Genomic DNA, 19,280 nt, shown 5'->3' with positions numbered 1-19,280 from the left:
AGAAATGCAGACTGGAGGTGGGAGGTGCGAGCCCAGCGCCACAGCTCGTGCTGGATGACATGGAGTAGCTGGTGTTGACAGTCAATAGTTTGGAGACTGTGGCCGGAGTCGGGGGACCTGATGTTGAAAATGGCAATGTATATGCACATAAGCGGCGTTCATTTGTGTTCACTGTACCCCTTGTTGTAAGAAGAACGGATATCGCTAAACACTGACTGTGTTATCCCGCCAGCATAGACCCATGCACGCACGTACACGACAGCCATTTTAGGCACCATGGCCTCTCTGCCCGTTTGTTCCCGGCACCCCTCCCCGCGCGCACTGCTCATGCATCGGCCATAAGACCCTCTCCCTCTGCGTGACCCTGACCTAGAAGTAACCCTCCTGCTTGACCCACACCCCCCATTTCCTCCCAAGAACACCCTTCCCCTCAGCTGACGACCCCCCCCCAGCTGCACTTGGCCTTTTCGACCCGGTCCCAAGTCCTAAGACCAAGCCTCGTGGATGTACACCCCCCTTTTTCCTGCCCAGCATAACAACACCGTGATACACCAGCCGAAGTGCCCGATCTTATCGCCTGCCCAACCTTTGATTTGATCATCCCCTCCTGCCCTCGTGTCCTATAGGAATGTCCGGCTGAGAGATCACAATCTCTTGTTACATTCAGGAGGGGAGGATGACATCTGAGCGACTGGTATGGGAATAGGCCTGAAGCTGGGATTCCAAGCATGCTTTCTCCTATTTTCAAAGCGTCTTTATTGCAATAAGGAATGTTTGTGCATCATAAACATGTGTATAAAAGACGAAGCCTCAGAGAAACTTGCCAGAGCACCTCCTGAAGACACTATGCGAGTGTCCGAAATGACAGGCTCTCCTCATGAGAAATAAAGCTCTGTTCTTGTTTTCCTACTTCCAGCGCTCGTCTCTTTATTTGGTAATTGTTCAAGATGGGAACTAAGAGGCGTCCTGCGCCAGCAGCCTGGGCATCAGGTGCGTTATGGGCTGACTTTTCCACAATTGGCGCCCAACGTGGGGCCCATCAGCGACATAAGGTCCGGTAAGAGAGGTCCAGACGATGGGGTGAACATCTAAATGATTGGAGTATACCTGCCTTGAGAGGGCCCTTGTCCGGCTGCCGATTGAATGAACTTCACAGATTCCGAACGGACCTCTCTCAAGTGACCTACTGTCCTGACTGGAATCCCACAGGAATGCTGCGGTAAAAACATGGAGAAAGAGAACGATTGGGCGCTGGAAAAGGGAAGGCGAAGAATTGCCCACACGGTCCGGTCCGGGTAAGGTTAAGTAGGACGTCTTTACGTCCGATTGGTAGGATAGCTTTATCCATCTGATTGATTGATTGATTGTACTTGAAGTATTGGTTCTCTTTGAGACATTTTCTATTTGCAAACAGCGATGAATAGGAACGTTCCACTCTCTTTGCAAATAGTTAAGGATAGGTAATGCAGACGTTTGTCCCCCATTGTAATCCGTCATGCCTATCTTTCTCCCCACTGATTGTTTGTTATCGATTTTTATCGATTATTGCTCTTTGAGATATTCCCTGTCTACAAACAGGGAAGAATAGAAATATTCTGCCCCCTTTGCAGATAGTGAAGGATAGGTAATGCAGATTTTTGTCCCCGTTGTAATCCGTCATGCCTGTTTTTCTCCCCACTGATTGATTGATTGTCTGGACATTTATTGTTCAAGGAATAGTTCTTTTGAGGTATTCTCTGTTTGCAAATAACGTGGAATAGAAATATTCTGTCTAATCTTTGCAAGTAGTGAAGGGTAGGTAATGTGGACCTTTGTCCCCCGTTGTAATCTCTCGTGCCTATCTACTCCCCACTGATTGGTAAACTAGTTCCACCCGGACCATTTATTAGAGGTAGGTCATCTGGCTCGACCGGAGGGCACCCCTAATAAAAAGGACATATGCAACAATAACGAAGTAATTACCGTATCCTGTTAACAGAAACTTTATCATGAAACACGCTAGGAAAAAAAAAAAAAAAGGGAAGAAAGAAATAAGAAAGCAAAATCAGTAGGCCACTGATGAGTTTTTTTTGATTTCACTACAAATAGGAAAAACGTTAGAAATAGCTCACGATAAAACACATGATTTCGCTAGAGAATAAGAAACGTTAGAAATAAGCCTGTAATAAGAAACATGAAAATGGTGAGAGAAGCCAAGCTTGACATCACGACAGCCACGAGGCAACTAGGCTTCGCCACCCCTCACTGCTCTAAACATGTCTGTCCCACCGCCTGCCACGCCCCAATAACGGTAACATGAGAAAGATACAAGTCAGCAGATACCTACCCCCATTCTGGAAACTCCCGAAGTGCAACAGGTCCGCGGCTACGCCCATCCGGAAGACGAGATCTTCGGCACGTGTAGGGCGGGTCCTGCTGCCAGCCGTCGGCCGGAGGTCGTCGCGTAAGGTGGGCCAGAAGAGGAGCAGAGGCCAACGGGATCCGGGCGTCCCCTCTTCTTTCTTCAATAATGGCTGCGACAACACGGGGGGGATGTCTTGCTCATGCCACCGACCCCCCCCTCGCATCTCCTGGTCCAGCCACGGCTTGATAGAAGCTCCCCGTTCGGCCCTGAAGCGGCGCCTTGCAGGCCAACGGGGGGGGGGGGGATGTCTTGCCTATGCCTCCGACCCCCCCCCCTCTCATCGCCTGGTCCGGCCATCATGAATATTAGCGCCGAGAAAAATGGCGTGGGGTGCGCTGGGAGGGAGAGGCGGCGCGAATGAGCCTCTCCCACCTCCCCAGGTGGAGGCCCCCAGCGGCACCCCCAACGCTCCACTCACCCGACGAGAGTTCGTCCACTCGTAAAATGGTGGTCGACCCTGCTGGAGCGGGCCCGGCGTGAAGAGATGGCCCGGTTGCTTGTTGATTAAGAAATAAGTCCCACAATCAGAAGTGTTCTCCTCGACTTTGAAGATTCTATAAAAGCCACGGGGGCCCCGACCCCCGCAGACACCCCCGATGGGGAATGACTGCCATGATTGCCCGCGGAACGATGAAAATGTAGCCGCGAGACGTCGGCGCTCCCATGCTGGCGCCAGCCTCAGTTTGAATGACTAAAATCCTGCAGACTACAGTTCGGATCAGTTCCGGTGAAAACCCAGTATGACCCGGTAGAAAAAAATTGTTGCCTCCCTCCCCCTTTGACTGATGGTTCATACCGCCGATCCTTTCTGTTGCCCTTTAACGGAACTTTTGGACTGCCGAAAGAGGCTCTAGGCCAACCACGAGTTGGTGGAGATTTTGACTATTGCCTAGATCTGCCTGGCTGCTCCCAAAATGGCGCTGGTACAAATGAAACTTTCAACTCCTTGTTGTACCCCGACTTCTCAGCCTTGGTGTCATGAAATATGTATGCAGTTTTTTGAAACACAATGAATTGATATGGGATGGGTACTGATTATGTGTTCGGACAATGAATTGAAGTGAGATGGGTACTGATTGAACATTCGGACAATGAATTGTTGTTAAGTTTGGCGCATCATGATTATTGAAAGGTCGAATTTCAACACTTATGATACTCGCTCACACTGGAGTTTCGATATGATTTTATTGCACTTGTCGCACTTTTTATTATGAAATTAACGACCACCGACTCCATTAGGTTTTCCACTAATAAGTATCCCCACATGTACAGTTCTGGCCGGCCCACAGGGTTGTAGGCCCGTATTTATGCACCGACATTTTTATTAAAGATTTTTGGAAAAAGCAAACGTAGTTGTCACGCGTAAATTGGTAAGTTTTGAATAAATGACAACTATTTCCGATATAACTAAATTACAGGTGAAATGGCTCAGCTCGATTAGTTAAGGGTTAAAAAGTATAGTACGCAGAAATATTGCAAATATGAACGGTCCAGGTTTTTGTTGTATGTGTTTTGCATTTTTGTACAGCCTAAAGCAACCGCTAAAGATCCTGGTATTTAGCCTATATTTTATATGCTACCTGTATCAGGAAAGTTGTTTTAAAATGCCCCTAAGTCGCCCCGAAGGAGAGCCACCTGACCCCCCTGCGCACGATCCGTAATACCACACTTGGGCGACCTATGCTATCCACAGGCTTCCGATAATCATCTCTCCCACACTAAATGGTCCACCTGGGCTTAAACGCCAAGTTGGCAGGGACTGCGTCCAGTGGAGATAGCCCGAGTATGTAGTAAGTAAAAGCCTTTTCGAGTTTATGCGCGCTGATGTGTTTTTAAAATGCTGCCCCCGCCCCCCTTCTTTTTCCCTCTTTCTGCAGGTCACATCGGAACGTCGACTAAAGTACGAAAAGGAAAATGGTGATCTAGCGGACGAAGATGGGAAAAAGGGGTTCGATTATGGTACCTACACACGACGAGCGAACAATGGCTATTTCTCTCCCTGAACTTAGCGCTTGGGAGGACAGCCTGAAGCGGAAACTACAAAATATGACTTTGCTTGGCACCCCGAATAATACAACCAGGAATGACGAGCACTAATGAATAAATTCCTACGTTTAACTAAATAGGGAAAGTTTAAGGAATATTCCGAGGTGAGGTTTACCCAAGTACCCTCCGTTCGGAGGACTAGGAATGTTGCCAGTGTTTAAAATCTACTACCTCCTTTCGCACCCTCATAGACATGAAACTCAAAGCTGCCCCATTGTTCTCACAACTGACACCCACTGTTGCCTCAGCCTGGAAACACCCTAGCCCGACCAGGTTAGTTCTTGACCAATTGCCAAAGGCGTAAGTGTGTGCAACCAAAGCCACCAGTGAAGGCAGCCGACGATAAAAGAGAAGGAAAAGGGTAAAAAGAGCTTAGGATGCTAAGGATGCGCAGCATACAGGAAGAGATCATTTTGGCCAATAACTGTTCTAAGTTTTGTCTTGGATTTTTTGTATATAATACATGTACTGTCTCCCCCGTCTGAGTTTGTGTGCACGTAATGTATGGGTCTACGTCGTCCCTCTGCCTGTGTTTCCGTATTACTTGACCCCTGCTGTTCTGTGTTGTGTGCGCACTGAATGGCCCATTATTGTACACGTTTTTCTCTCTCTCTCTCTCTCTCTCTCTCTCTCTCCCTCTCTCTCCATGTCATACGTGTACCGAATGGTTCGTTTAGAGTGCGGTCTCTCTCTCTCTCTCTCTCTTTCTCTCTCTCTCTCTCTCTCTCTCTCTTTCTCTCTCTCTCTCTCTCTCTGAGGATCCCCCTGTTCCCTCCTCCCTTGTATGGTAACGTTGTGCCCCACCGGCACAAACCTAATTGGGTCTCTTCGAACACAAAGGTGTTCGGCAAAATTGACAGAAACTAAAACGATTGTAACTTGCCATATTACTACCTCTCCTTTCTGCAAAACGATAGAACCCGAGTTGGTAATGAAAGAAAGGACAGGTAAGACGACTGATGTCCCCTAATCTGGCCTTTTTATAGGGGGACTATAACGTCAATGGTCTTCTGTTTTTCAGTTCGTTAGAAATGCAATCCCCAATGCCCAGATTGCCTTACCCCTCTGCACTTAAGTGCGGATGTCCAAAGCGTCCTCGCTTCTCCCGATTGACCCCAGCTCCCTGTCCAAAGTGTCCTTGCTTCCCTCGATTGACCCCAGCTCCCTGTCCAAAGCGTCCTTGTTTCCCTCGATTGACCCCAGCTCCCTGTCCAAAGCATCCTCGCTTCTCCCGATTGACCCCAGCTCCATATCAGCTATCCCCGAAGCGTAATTGATGACCTTGATTAGCCGTCGCTCCCCAAGAAAAGCATGTTTAACCTCTGCCCCCCTCTCATGATGATAACCCCCCTGCTTGCAAGAGTTAGCCGACCCCGAAGGGAAATGTAAGATTGTCAGTACTTGGGTTAAAAAAAGGGGTGAGTCTCTACCTAAGGACTCGATTTCGAGTTTGATAGAATACACTGTCGATGGGAGTCCAATTTCTCTCCACGTACGCCACGAATGAACGCCAAATAGGCTTACGAATACAGTGGAAATGCCCTCCTACATACTCCATAAGTGATGACTTCTGACTGTGACCGATGAACCTATCCCCCACCTACTTAGGATTGGGGACGGAATTGAGATGTATAAATGTCTTCTCCTGCCAGTTTTCTAAAACTTGTTTTGTACCTATTCAAAGATACAATCACCGGAGGAGAGGAGCTGGATGTGACGCACAGCCTGGCCACAGATCATGAAGCACGTGTGACCTCAACCAAAGGTGGAGTTGCAGAACGACGAGACGCGGGACGAGGCACCACTCTCAAACTCGGCAGATAAAGGAATGAAGGGCTGCCTTGAAGCCCTCGATTTGCTGACCCACTCGTGCCTGAAGTCCCCGTCCCTTTTGAGCCCGACTGATGGGCCTGCCTGCTCGTCATCCTTTGCTCCTTTGGTCCCTTGGTGTGTTCAAAGATCTGATCCCACTCCGCCCTCTCTTCCCTCGATTATTCAACAACATCACCCTTTTCGCATAACTTTTGACTCAGAAAAGAAGAGCAGCATTTAGATAGAATAAGGTTTTGCCACGGAAGAAGAAAGACACGCAGGTGCCCAGCATGAGGCACCCCTAAGAAGATCAGTTAGGAAACAGGACTGTGATCTAACAGCAGAGGACTGATCGCACCCTGCAACGCGTAAGGATGAATCCGAGCTGGACCTATAGCTCCACCGCCGGTGCTCAACAGCGCCAACGAAAGAAGACGGACTCTGTTAAAAAGACATTGTGACGAAGACCCCCCTTCCTGAACTTTCTGCCCACCCCTTGACTAATTGCTTGTATCGAACTGAATTCCTCCCTCAACCATTTTGTATTTCTTTCAAAAATGTTTCATCGGTCACTCATGTATTTAGTTTTCCAAAAATCTCTTATAGCACTGACAAGACCCGAAGGTATCAGAGCACTTTTTACTGTATTTTGATGTCACCGGAGAGAAAGTCAGAACCTGATTCTATAATGTGTCGGAACCTTTTTCTTGATTGACCCCGACTAAGTATTATGCCGATCTCTAGACTTGTATGAATAACCCAACAAATGTAAAATCATATGTACCGCATTCCGCCAATCGTATCGACTGTATAGAAATGAACTAGCTTATGTAAAAAAAGCGGCGACTGTTGAAAATGGCAATGTATATGCACATAAGCGGCGTTCATTTGTGTTCACTGTACCCCTTGTTGTAAGAAGAACGGATATCGCTAAACACTGACTGTGTTATCCCGCCAGCATAGACCCATGCACGCACGTACACGACAGCCATTTTAGGCACCATGGCCTCTCTGCCCGTTTGTTCCCGGCACCCCTCCCCGCGCGCACTGCTCATGCATCGGCCATAAGACCCTCTCCCTCTGCGTGACCCTGCCCTAGAAGTAACCCTCCTGCTTGACCCACACCCCCCATTTCCTCCCAAGAACACCCTTCCCCTCAGCTGACGACCCCCCCCCCCAGCTGCACTTGGCCTTTTCGACCCGGTCCCAAGTCCTAAGACCAAGCCTCGTGGATGTACACCCCCCTTTTTCCTGCCCAGCATAACAAAACCGTGATACACCAGCCGAAGTGCCCGATCTTATCGCCTGCCCAACCTTTGATTTGATCATCCCCTCCTGCCCTCGTGTCCTCTAGGAATGTCCGGCTGAGAGATCACAATCTCTTGTTACATTCAGGAGGGGAGGATGACATCTGAGCGACTGGTATGGGAATAGGCCTGAAGCTGGGATTCCAAGCATGCTTTCTCCTATTTTCAAAGCGTCTTTATTGCAATAAGGAATGTTTGTGCATCATAAACATGTGTATAAAAGACGAAGCCTCAGAGAAACTTGCTAGAGCACCTCCTGAAGACACTATGCGAGTGTCCGAAATGACAGGCTCTCCTCATGAGAAATAAAGCTCTGTTCTTGTTTTCCTACTGCCAGCGCCCGTCTCTTTATTTGGTAATTGTTCAAGATGGGAACTAAGAGGCGTCCTGCGCCAGCAGCCTGGGCATCAGGAGAGTTATGGGCTGACTTTTCCACACTGACACTGCTCAACAGGATACAAAACAACTGCAACAGGGTGAGGGACCACCAGGTACTGGGGGGACGGGTGGAGAGGGCCACAATGGCACACGTGCACAATCAAGCAGAGCACGGTGCACACCCACAATGACTCTGGGCCATAGCCCTGATCTACAGACTGTCATAAAGTACAATGCCATGCTGTCTGAATGTCAACATGTACCATGCGGCTACATACATGTGGACAGATTGTAATACACCATCTACCTCTCACATTGCAGGGGCACCGTCAACTCCTCCTGCACAGCAGTCCCAGCCGCTCTTCACTGATGACGAGGGGGACAACCCCAGCATCGACACCCAAGCCCTCCAATACATCATGGACATCATCCGCTACTCATTTAGAAAACAGTCTATAGCTAAGTGAAAGGCAATTTCCATATAGAAGAGCCACAATGAGAGTATGGGATATTATCATCTAACTGTATAAAGACTCACCACCCAGACGGTAAGTTAATTATTCAATTTTATTATTCAAAAAGTGGTATCATATCTGAATATAACATTTTCTTAACCTATATCTCATAAATATTTCTTTGTTCTTGTGAGATAATTAACAATTCATCTGATTAAGCTCTTAAAAACACAAAACATACAGGCAATTACACTAGACAATACAGATGATGGAGGCAATGCGGCGGGGTAGTTCACTACGCGCGTTTTGGCCAAATGGCCTTCCTCAGGTGACCGTCTATAGCACTACAATATTAAAAACAATACGGGTGAGAGTCATGTAAATATGTACAGTGAACACATAGAATACACACAGTTATATACAATAGGCACTAACGAGACAGCAGTTTATGTACAACATACAATAATGATACTACAGTTGGGTATTTAATGATGATTATTTCAATGGTAGGCACAGTTATGTCACAGTTTTTATTCAGTTCATAATAGCCAGGCAAAAATATGGCATTTGAGCAAGCCTATTTCTTGTGCAAATCAATGCAATATTGATAATAATCATACTGCTAAATATAATTGCAAATAATTCTAATTTGCGGGTTGCACATACAGGACATATATGTACAATATCATAGTCATTATTGTTTCAATCCTGTAGGTTTCTGCAACGGCGTTCATTTACATAGTATGGGTTCAAATTGCCCAGGTTAATATGTATAACCCAGATGGACATATACCATGAAACTAGGAGGATGTGAGAAAATCTAATCAATGGGTAAACAACAATCGTATTGCAATGCGCTAAGGATCCAAGATGGTATAAATAATATAATACTTACAAAGCAAAAGAAGAAAATAGGATCCAGGTGGTCCCGTGGGATAGAGAGAGCTCATAATGGCCGCCAGGAAACAGCGCATTTAGGGGCATATTACCAACCAATAGAGATAATTTTTGTCTCTAACTTATTTAGAGACCAAAATTATCGCCGCAAATCGGCGATTTTTATCGCAGATAAACCTTGCTATTACCAAGGTTTATCGCAAATGCGATAAAAAACGGCCGCAATGCATGAATATCGCTGAAAAGTCCGCGATATTCATGCATTACCGAGCTAATGCTCTTAGCCATGTTATCCACCTCCCATTGGATAACATGGCTAAGAACTGCTCAGGGGCAGGTGTTAGCTTTTGGAGATATTCGCGCTTAGCGCGAATATCTCCAAAAGTTGGTAATAGGAGATAGCGATGTTAGCAACTGTTTCCAGTCGCTAACATCTTGGCACGCCCACTTTGCATGTCATTAGTGATAAATATCACTGACATGCAAAGTGGGGCCCAAGATGGTCGCTATCTCCAATTAGCTGTCGCTAACTGGTGTTAGCGACAGCTTGGTAATAGGGAGATAATTTTATCTCCGCTTTCTTGGCTTTTAAAGCCAAAAAAGCGGAGATAAAGCCCCTTGATAATATGCCCCTAACTTTCCTGATAATGCTGAACACATAAAAAATGTATATTTAGCTAGGATAAAGTACACTCGATAGGTAACTAAAACACACTATCTTGTGATGGTTATACATTTATACTAATAGAGATAATAATGTGGGGGTATTTTGCACGGGTAGCGTGTGTCCCCAGAGAGGCACAAATGAACTATGTTAGGCGTAAATACTCCAAAGTGAAACGGAGTGCACTAAAGCATGTGTATACTATCATAGGGTGTGCGCGAAGTGATATCCTTGCTAGAATATCCCGTTCTGAAAACTTACTATTTGTAAAATTGTCGAGGGACGTGACGATTGAGACCACAGCATAAGGTGCTGATGCCACTGGTACCTATAAAAAGAATTAAGGGGCATATTATCAACAAATAGCGATATTTATCGCTAAGTAGGGTTAGAGACAATTTTTTTATCGCTAAGTATCGCTAAGCATCGCCTATTTTTTCGCTTAGGAACCTTGCTATTATCAAGGTTTATCTCCTAAGCGATAAAAATCGGCCGAAATGCATGAATATCGCTGAAAAGTCAGCGATATTCATGCATTACCGAGCTAATGCTCTTAGCCATGTTATCCACCTCCCATTGAATAACATGGCTAAGAACTGCTCAGGGGCAGGTGTTAGCTTTTGGAGATATTCGCGCTTAGCGCGAATATCTCCAAAAGTTGGTAATAGGAGATAGCGATGTTAGCAACTGTTTACAGTCGCTAACATCTTGGCACGCCCACTTTGCATGTCATTAGTGATAAATATCACTGACATGCAAAGTGGGGCCCAAGATGGTCGCTATCTCCTACTAGCTGTCGCTAACGGGTGTTAGCGACAGCTTGGTAATAGGGAGATAATTTTATCTCCGCTTTCTTGGCTTTTAAAGCCAAAAAAGCGGAGATAAACCCCCTTGATAATATGCCCCTAAGTGACGCAAATATTAATGACAGCGAAATGATACAAAAATTGCAAGCTCTGTATGCTAATGAAGAAAATATAAATAAATAATTACCTCAAAGTAAGTTCATGGGGTGTAAAGGATGTATATCCACAGGTAATGATATAAATAACGGAAGTAAAATAGAGGGCTCCTGTTGAATAAGAGAATCACAGGAGATTAAGATATAAAGAAGACCACATAGTCTTTTGAGTATATATACACATATGACTGGTAATCTACCTTAAACAAGGGCTCAATATATGTCTCGTGTGAATGCTCCCAGGGGATTCCGTAGGGGCAACAACTGTGTTCCGGGCGGCTCAAACCGAGATATATGTAGATAAGGTAAGGATGTTCTAGCCTGTGATAGAAGAACAGAATTTTAACCAAGGAGGTATAAAAGTGTATTGCAATACACAAATTGGTACGGGTAAAATAATACCTAGAGCTTACGGCTGTGAATGCTTCATACTCGCTCTTCTAAAGGTGAACAAAGGATCAATAAAAAGTGTTGATAATCATGTACAGAGCATAAAGGTAATCGATTATAACGCCATACACAGAGGATTACGTTACATGAAAGACACAGTGAAACTATGCGGTGACACCGGGAAGAAACGCTTAACAGTACTGCAATTTTGTAAAAGAGCTCAAATTGCGGTGGACTCTGCCTGCTCATATCGCTAACGGTAAACGATTGCAAGGGCCAGTTGAACCGTGCGGCGACTTACTTGCGATGTAAATGTTGGTCTCGGGATACGGCTCTCGGTAGGAACAGATCGCCGTGGGCCGGTCGGTGTTAGTCTGGATACAAAGAGCACCATATAACAAGACGCAATCTTTATATAGGGTAATCATCCGCTACTCATCTCCAGGATCAGGGCAGTCCAGCTGCATCGAGGAGACCCTAACCACTACCCAAACCATCTAGCAGGAGGCACCCACAGCCCCGGCAGACTCCCAAGAACCCCAGGAACAACACATGGCCTTCTAACGTCGTGTGCTGGAGGGCCAGAGGGAGACGGCTGAGCAGGTGTGGGTGGGGCTCGGCCTCATGGCTACTAGACTGGATACCATCCATGGGTGTCTAGGTCCCAACAGGGACCAGCTCCAGTTGTTATGTTATGTCCACTTGTAGCGCCCACGGATACTCATGAGTATCCACGGTCTCCAACGAGCCATGGAGGACATGATGCGGATGGAGGCGGAAAGGATGGCAGCTACCACTGCACATCAGCGAAATGTAGCTGGGATCTACCATGCCCTGCAGATTCTCATCATGGCATTGCTGCCACGAGGCGTGGCGCTGATGAATGCTGCTGCCCCCACACCGTTCACATCTCCACCCCCTGGTGTGTCAGTGCCTCACAGTGCGGCAGGCGTATCCACTCCGGCACCTGATGTGTCACTGCCACACAGTGCGGCCGACAATCCTCCTCCAGCCCCTGAGGTGTGTGTGGCACACAGTGCCGCAGCTGGTACTGCAACAGCCACTAGTGGGGCAGAGCACAAATCCGAGGACGAGGATGTGGATGGGATTGTACTCAGAAGGAGGTACTAGTATTCATTTCCGCAACCTGGCCTGTTTCTGCTTGGTGCCGCACATGGCTCCATGACCCTCCACTGACCCCCGACACTCTCATCTTGGACTGCGACATGGACTGCCATTTCCTGTCTGATGACCAATGACACGGCGACCTGGCGGCGGACTGCACCCTTTCTCTTCCGCAGTACTTGTCATCCCAGGATGGACTCTGGCTGACCCTCCACGGGCACATATTGTGTAGTGTGCTTGGTATGGCCTTGTACCGCTCCAGCTGCAAAACTCCACTGGATGTGCAATAAACATCCAGCAACGCACTGCTGTGTCATGTCTTTCATCATTCATGTATGAATGTGTGGATGAATGTAGGGGCAGTGATTACCCTTACGCCAATGATGCTCATCTAGTGGGATGCCAGTCACAGGGTGCTACATCGCCTATTGTTTTCCAAGTGCCATGGACAACACGACAGGGACACACGCATTAGTCACTTCCTTGTCTGGACATGGACTGAACCACGCCCAGAGCCCCTGAGTCATTGTTGCAAGCGCTGCGCTGGTCCGGCGTACGCCAGGCTAGACCACTCCGCTTACGCTCCGAGCGTGGGCCCACATAGTTGCCTGTTGCAGGGGTACTCGTTGGTGGTGTGCAGGTCACTGGTTTAGTTGTCAGCATGTCACGGCCACTCCCTGCGGGCAGGTTTGCATGCACACCACACCCACCCGGCACCGGCGTCACAGGCCATGTGACCCCGCAAATATAAGGGGCCGACAACGTCATGTTCCCCTCTGCTGGTGGTGACTGGATGGCGGACGCTCCATGCTCCTCAATCATAAAGGGCCCATGAGTTGTTGCGCACAGGGTTGGCGGCACCCGAAGCCTTGCGCCCTACACGGGCCTACCACCACGTGGCGCTGACTGGGGTTGCACAGGGTTAGTGGCACCCAATGCCTTGCGGCCTACATGGGCCTACCACCACATGTCGCTGACTGGCGTTGCACAGGATAAATGGCCTGCGTTGACGACGTGTGCACTGATGTGGTCTCCGCCATTGATGACTCAGGACTCAGCGTCATGTGTGGGACCTGCTGGGCCGCAGGGCAGACCCGCATGATGTGGACCATGCCATGGCAGCGTGAGCGGGGCCTGGAGCTCGCAACGGGCATGCGGTGTTCCTACTGATGGACACACCGGTGGCAGCAGGTGAACAGTGGGGCCTGTGTGCGCAGGGGTGGCGGTGTCTCACTCTCTCTCCCTTCCCTCTCTCTCTCTCTCTCTCTCTCTCTCTTTCTCTCTCTCTCTCACTCTCTCTCATATCCCTCTCTCTCTCTCTTTCACTCTCCCTCCCTTCCCTCTCTCTCTCTCTCTCCCCTCTCTCTCTCTCCCTTCCCTCTCTCTCTCTCTTTCACTCTCTCTCCCTTCCCTCTCTCTCTCTCTCTCCCTTCCCTCTCTCTCTCTCCCTTCCCTCTCTCTCTCTCCCTTCCCTCTCTCTCTCTCCCTTCCCTCTCTCTCTCTCCCTTCTCTTTCTCTCTCTCTCTCCCTTCCCTCTCTCTCTCCCTTCCCTCTCCCTCTCTCTCTCTCACTCTCCCTCCCTTCCCTCTCTCTCTCTCACTCTCTCTCATATCCCTCTCTTTCTCTCACTCTCTCTCCCTTCCCTCTCTCTCGCTCTCTCTCTCTCTCTCTCTCTCTCTCTCTCTCTCTCTCTCTCTTTCCCTTCCTTTCCTTCCCTCTGGCTCACTTTCCTTCTCTGTTTCTCTGTGTCTCGTTCCTTTGATGTGCGCATGACCCACGTCTGGTTTTGTGCTTTCCTTTCCAGGCTGTTGACGTTGAGATTGTCCTTGATGGGCCCGACAGGAGTCTTCTCTATTGGTGTTTTGTGTTCTGTTTCAAAAAAGTTTTGGATTGTTACTTCAATGCTGCGTCACTGTTTCTCGTTCTTCTGGCCACACATGTGTGTATTTCTTTTGGCACTGAGCGTCATCCTGCGTTTGTTGCGGCTCTTGTGTCGTGCACGGTATGTGTATGTCTAGAGAGGGGACTGGGGGGGACTGGGGGGGCCTGGGGTTGTTGCGGTGGGTGTTGTGGCCCTCATGGGTATCCGTGGTGCATGATCATTGCCTCCATGGCATCTGAGGGTCTTTCGGTGTGGCTCTTGGCTGGGCTCCCTTTCATGCTGTGGGTAGTCGTCCTGCTTAACATCAGCAAGAGGCAGGTGTTAATTCCCTGCTGCTACCGTGGCTTATCGCCTGTTTTTGTTTCGCATCGCAGATCTGGCAGTTCGTTGTGAAAATGGTGTTGTGGTTTTTTGTGTTTTTTGCATGGGAACGCCCACTTTGCATCTCAGTAGGGTTAGTTGGTGGTGTCCACCGTGGAGATAATACATTTTGGGGCAGTTACTGCGGGAATACAGGCGATGTCTGCAGTTTGCACCAGCTTGTGAATGGGGTGTTAAATCTATCTCCACTTTTGATGCGTTAAGGTGGGGATAAATCGGAGTTGTGTCCTTGTGAATATCCCCCTTAGAGTTTGGCTACCTTTGTGTACCTCGAGAGTGCACAGACATACTCTGCAAAGCCCATAGGCCCAATACATATATCTGCTATGCTGCTAAGTGGAAGGGTTTTGACCACTATTGCACTCCATGCCACATAAACAGTCTAATGTTTATGGTATAAGAAAATATTTGTCCCTTCCTACACTTACAAAATTCAGGATTAGTCTACATATCAATTCGTCTACATCTAGCCGCCATCACTGCATGTATGCAGAACAGGAAACACTTACCTCTGCACATTTCCTGTAATTAAAGCCTTTATGCAGGGTTTTAACCATATAATTCCACAAAGAGTACTTCCAGGTCCAGTCTGGAATCTCAATATTGTCCTTACCAGACTTATGAGGCCCCCTTACGAGCCCTTGCATTCAGGCCCTTTGCAATTCCTTTCTTAGAAGGTTGCCTTTCTAGTAGTCATCACATCTTTTAGGCGTATCCGCGAACTGCAGGCTTTCACATTGCAGGAACCCTTTTTTATGGTCTACAATGATACAGTGGTTGTGAATCCTAAATTCTTCCTAAGCTGGTCTCCCCATTCCAGCTTAATCAAACAATCGAGCTTCCAGTCCTTTTCAACAACCCGATTTGGTAGCTGTAAGGGCGCTCCACAAACTTGATGTCAAGCATGTTCGTATGCATTATATGGATAAGACCAAGGGGCATATTATCAAGGAGGGCGATAAGAGATTATCGCCGCTTTAGCGGCCATTTTCGGCCTCTAAGCGGCGATAATTCTATTGCCCTATTAGCAAACTGTCGCTAACAGCAGTTAGCGACAGCTTGTAGGCGATAGTGAGCGGTTTGGGGCCCGCTTTGCATGTCAGCGATATTTATCGCTAATGACATGCAAAGTGGGCGTACCCAACCTGTTAGCGACTAAACACATATTAACAACAAGGAGGGACAAATTAAGGACAATCTTTACCGGGGTCCAATGTACGTGTCCTACTAAGCTGAAATCAACAAAAATGTACAAGGTTCCCCAAGGGAGGGTGAAGGGTTAGAAGAGTGACTCTCTCACTGGAAGTGGTGTAAAACCATGACAGGGAATAAGGTGATCCCTTATCGGAACTGAGGATGCCTCACACAACTAAAAAGCTGGACGACTGTTGTCATCCTACCTGATGGTTGTATTGTGTCATCATTGGCCTCCTGCTCCAACGACAGGCTGGCGGTGCAATGCCTGACGGGTAGCACAGAGTGCTACTCTTTGGTGGAGTTCTTTTGTTCCTGGCCAATGGATGCGTGTGTGTGAGGGGCCTGGGAGATGAAGAAGTGAGCGTGAAGGAAAAAGTTAAAAAAGGTCAGAAAAGTCCACTTCAGATTACTTTATTCATGTGGCTTACTGCCTTATTAAAATAGTGAAGGGAGGGGTACAGCCGCTGTCCTGCGATCCTGCATCGCTGTCGTGGTAGGGGTAGGTGCATTCCGGCATTTGCCTCGAACTAATAAGGTAATCACCCAACAGCTCAGGCCCCACAAGGACAGTCTGTGGGGACCATCCACCAAGGATTAGGGGGCGGGAACCCACGCAGGACACCCTCCTGCACTGGTACATCCACCACGCAGGTTGTATGTGAAACTTCTTCCAAACTTGATAGATTTCCCTTACAAGTTGATGAGCACGCTTAGGTCCTGATGAATTGCCGTTGAGGCATGAAACATGTTGACCACACTACAGGTGAGGGTTGAACGAAGCCGAACCACCTAATTTTTGAGCTTCGGTACCCCTCCCTTCACTATTTTAATAAGGCAGTAAGCCACATGAATAAAGTAATCTGAAGTGGACTTTTCTGACCTTTTTTAACTTTTTCCTTCACGCTCACTTCTTCATCCCCCAGGCCCCTCACACACACGCATCCATTGGCCAGGAACAAAAGAACTCCACCAAAGAGTAGCACTCTGTGCTACCCGTCAGGCATTGCACCGCCAGCCTGTCGTTGGAGCAGGAGGCCAATGATGACACAATACAACCATCAGGTAGGATGACAACAGTCGTCCAGCTTTTTAGTTGTGTGAGGCATCCTCAGTTCCGATAAGGGATCACCTTATTCCCTGTCATGGTTTTACACCACTTCCAGTGAGAGAGTCACTCTTCTAACCCTTCACCCTCCCTTGGGGAACCTTGTACATTTTTGTTGATTTCAGCGACTAAACACAGTCGCTAACATCGCTATCGCCTATTATCAACGCAGGAGTAGCGATGGAAATATTTGCGCTAAGCGCGAATATCTCCAAAAGCTAACGCCTGCTCAGACCAGTTCTTATATTCTTATATATATCTCATATTGTGGCTAAGACCCTATTGGCGTTAATGCGTGAATATCGCTGTATTCTCAGCGATATTCACGCATTTCGCCGCTATCGGCGGATATTTTATTGCTTTAGAGATAAACGTTGCTAATAGCACGTTATCTCTGTGATAATATCCGGCGATGCTTGGCGATAAAAAAAAACTCGCTAAGCCCATTTAGCGATAAATATCGCTAGTTGTTGGTAATATGCCCCGCAATCCTTCTGCAAAACACAACAACAACGTGTAGCATTTTCACAGCCTCATAATAGTCGTGCAACTTCCAAGACAGGGATCGATGGGTGGATTGTTAAATGCATCCAAACCAGTCACACTAAAGCTCAAAGAGCCCTACCTTTCTGCCCCAGGACACACTCCACCCACAATTAGGGCACTACGATGACTGTTCTGGGGAACATACCAATAGCGGATATTTGTAATGCTGCCACGTGGTCCACTCCACACAAGATCCACTTCCACATATATAATTATTATTGTGGGAACATTCCTCCACGGCAGCAAGGTAGAGTTGGTCAAACTGCCCTCGGACCCTGTTTCAGATTGCTGCACCATCCACTGGCTAGCCACTGCTTAACCCCTTGGCCGCGGCGGTAATTCCGCCGCGGCGCTAGGGGGAGTTGGGCCGCGCGATGCCACCATGCTCGTGACGGAACCACTCCGTCACGAGCCGCGGTGGCGCTATGCTTGTGACGGAATGGTTCCGTCACGGCCCCGCCTGTCTAATAGAACGCTCAGCGTAGGTGCAAAATCAGCGCCATGCAGGCGCGGCGGCCGTGCCGTGACGGAACCATTCTGTCACCAGCACACCCCCACCGTGGCTCGTGACGGAATGGTTCCGTCACGAGCGCGCAAGGGGTTAAAGGAGTACTGCTTTACAGTCAAATGCAGAGAATGTGTAACTATACAGCCACACATGCTACAAACGGACTATGCTACTTGCGTTGTGAGTAATCATCCAAGCACAACGTTAGATGGCAGGAGTATCCAGAGCATGTGAATCTACAGCACTTCATTCAACAAACACATGCTTATAGGGTATGTAATATAAACCTCTAATGCTCTAATTATTTAAATAAATATTTTCTATTTGTGCAGGTGACACAAAATTCTGTGGGAGTCGCTGACAGCGGCAAGATGGCAGACGTGCCCTAGATCGGCTTTTCACCTGGACCCAAGATCCGTCGGCATCCTCCCAGTTTCCAGCCGGACTTGCCTTAATGAAGTCGGCGTGCAGCTTGCGAAACCCACCGGGACCCCAGAGAGCTGTTCCTCCACCCGGATGTATGATGTACAACGCAATCAAAATGATCGCGGTACATCACAACGCATCTTTTACAACGCAAGTCGTTACCACGACTTGCGCTGTAGGGTGCTGGACTTAGAAATAGTAAGATTTACTATTCCAACTCCAGCCTACGTACAGTAGGGAAGGTGTTGGAATAGTAAATCTACTATTCCTTAGTCTAGAGCGCTCTCCAGCGCATGTCGTGGTAACGACCTGCGTTGTAAAAGACGCGCCGTAATGGCACAACGGTGTTTTGACCGCGTTGTGCCGTCTGCTCACCCTCCACCCCGAAGACCAGAGCACTTGCCTTTATTGCCTGCGGCTTGGTTGACCACATGAAATGCAGGTGCTGAAGTAGTACAGCAGACAGCCTGCTCCCCCAGATTGCGACGAGGATTTTTGCTAGGCCGGGGCATATCACCCCCATGCACCCCCCCCCCTTCAGATAGTGGCGCTTGATGGGCTCTCCCCATTAGAGCGGAGGCCGTGCCTACCTGCTGGTCGGGGGCGAGCTGCTGCAGCCACGCAAGTGCAGTGGAGCACCCTCCTGGGCCTGTAACCCAGCAGACACAACATAAATCAGGCCCCCTCGCCAAAGTCAGCAAACTGACGGACCCTTTCTCCTGCATCGGACTGTGGAATGGGATGCTGTCCCCAATTGCTGAATAGTCAAGTAGGCGTACTGACATAGCAGGTGTCC

The sequence above is a fragment of the Lissotriton helveticus genome, chromosome 6 (assembly GCF_964261635.1).
Source record: "Lissotriton helveticus chromosome 6, aLisHel1.1, whole genome shotgun sequence".
In the NCBI taxonomy this organism is placed as follows: Eukaryota; Metazoa; Chordata; class Amphibia; order Caudata; family Salamandridae; genus Lissotriton; species Lissotriton helveticus.
This window is presented reverse-complemented; position numbering follows the sequence as displayed.